Source organism: Mus pahari, chromosome 1 (assembly GCF_900095145.1).
Source record: "Mus pahari chromosome 1, PAHARI_EIJ_v1.1, whole genome shotgun sequence".
NCBI classification, from domain to species: domain Eukaryota; kingdom Metazoa; phylum Chordata; class Mammalia; order Rodentia; family Muridae; genus Mus; species Mus pahari.
Window position 1 is genome coordinate 120,052,634 of NC_034590.1, and position 2,531 is coordinate 120,055,164.

The following is a 2,531-nucleotide window of genomic DNA, read 5'->3' on the forward strand; positions in this document are numbered from 1 at the left end:
CCGCAGATCTGATTGAGTCTTAACGTCATGGGCGGGGATACATGAAGCCCCGCCCCTCAGACCTGCCCACCAGCCCTCATACTCCCAACCTACTTAAAGCAAGTTCTAGGATAGCCAGGATTGCAGAGAAAAACCCGGCCTCGAAGAACCAAAACCAAAACCAAAACCAACCAAAAAAAAGTGGGTTATTTTAGATCTGATTTTTTGCCACATGCCTTTAAACCCTGCAGTGGCAGACAGATCTCTACATTTAAGGCTAAGCCACAGCTACAAAGTGAGTTCCAGGATAACCTGGGCTGCGTATACAATCCTGTAAAACATTTACACATATTTAAAAAAAAATTCTTTTTTTTTAAAGATTTATTTATTATTATATCTAAGTACACTGTAGCTGTCTTCAGATGCACCAGAAGAGGGCGTCAGGTCTCATTATGGATGGTTGTGAGCCACCATGTGGTTGCTGGGATTTGAACTCAGGACGTTCAGAAGAGCAGTCGGAGCTCTTAACCACTGAGCAATCTCTCCAGCCCCCAAAAATTCTTATTATTTTATTTTTTTTAATTTGGGGGCCTGAAGAAATCGCTCAGTCCTTGAGAGTACTTGCTGCTCTTGCAGAGGTTCAGGACTTAATTCCCGGCACCCACAGGGTAGCTCACAATCTTGGTAACTCCAGTTCAGGGAGAACTGACACCCTCTTCTGACTTCCTTCAGCACTGCATGTGAGAGGTACACAGACACACATGCAGGCAAAACACCCATGTTTGTAAAATAAAAATAAAAGCTAGGCAGCTGGGGAGGTTGCTCAAAGTTAAAATCAAGCTCTGGAAGAGGACCTGAGTTCAGTTACTAACACTTGTATCTGACATTTCACAACTCCAGCTCTAAGGGGACCTGAAATCTTCTCGTAGCCTCAGAAGGTACCAGCATTCATAGGCTCATACTCACACACTGCTAGCATACATTATTTAAGTACACATAATTAAAAAGAAATCACTTAGCCGGACATGGTGGCACACGCCTTTAATCCCAGCACTTGGGAGGCAGAGACAGGTGAATTTCTGAGTTCGAGGCCAGCCTGGTCTACAAAAGTGAGCGCCAGGACAGCCAGGGCTATACAGAGAAACCCTGTCTCGAAAAAAAGAAAAGAAGAAGAAGGAGAAGGAGGAGAAGGAGAAGAAGAACCATCGTTAAACATAGGCGTTTGAAAAAATTCAAGTTAACACCTGGGACTTCATGTCACAAAGTGATGTTTGGTGTGGAGTGACAGCGTATGTACACACTCCTGAAAAATCTCGTATAATTTGCATTTAATTAGGGTAGACAAGAGACAGTGATCACTATACAGCTCTTTCCTCTGGGCATCTACAGACTCTGAACATTTTATTCAGGTTGTTCCTGTTGATGAACACTCAAAATCCCAGGACTCAGATAACAGAGAGACCAGGAGTGTTAGGTCATTCTTGGCTACAAGAGCAAATATGAGAACAACTTGTGCTAAGTGAGGACTTGTCGTTTAAAAGAAAAGAAAAGAAAGAAAGAAAGAAAGAAAGAAAGAAAAAAAGAAAGAAAAGGTGGGGGAAATGTTTCTTCAGTACTAGTCATCATTGGCCTGCCTACAATTCCAGCAGGAGCACTCCCAAGTTCCAGGATAACCTGTGCTACATGCGGAAATCCTCTCAAGCAAACAAGAAGTAGCTAAGTTGAAAAAATAAACAAAACTCCAGTCATGGAACTATTTCCAGGGACTCATGGTGCAGCTCTGGTGGCCTAGAACTCACTATATTGACCAGGCTGACTTTAAACTCTCAGAGATCTGCCTGCCTCTGTTTCCCAAGTGTTCGGATTAAAAGAGCACACCACCTACACATGGGTTTTATGCTGTCCAGGCTGTCCTGAAACTTTGTTGTTCCGGCTGGCCTTGAAGTTCTGATGCTCTGTCTTCTACCTCCTGAACATATTGTAGACATGCACAACCACATGTGTATTATAAGACCATACAGGACTATCTTCGGAGGCAAACTACCATCATCCTCAGGACTTTAGCTGGGTCTGCAGGCAGAAGACCGTCTCAGCTGTGCTTGCTGACTGTTGACTTTCCCTTATAGGATGAGGGGCTGTGGTATCCAGTCACTTCCCTCAACCAGTTCCCTAATTGCACAAGACCCCAGGATCTCCCGGGCTGGGTGTGTGTATATATACACACCCGTAATTATATAGGTGGAGAATGACTAGGGGAGGGAGCTCCATCTATATGGCTACAGGAACACACAGTAAACACTTCAGCCAGGGACTTCTAAAGTGGCTCACCCACACTCCTGTAAGTAACCCCTCACCTAGGCTCTGTAAGAAAGGCCAATAAATTCTCAGGAGCCCAAGGGTGAACTTTAGTGGCATAGTACCTTGGTTTATCATTGGGACCTTAAAGAAGAAGTTTTTAGCCGGGCATGGTGGCGCACGCCTTTAATCCCAGCACTCGGGAGGCAGAGGCAGGTGGATTTCTGAGTTCGAGGCCAGCCTGGTCTACAAAGTGA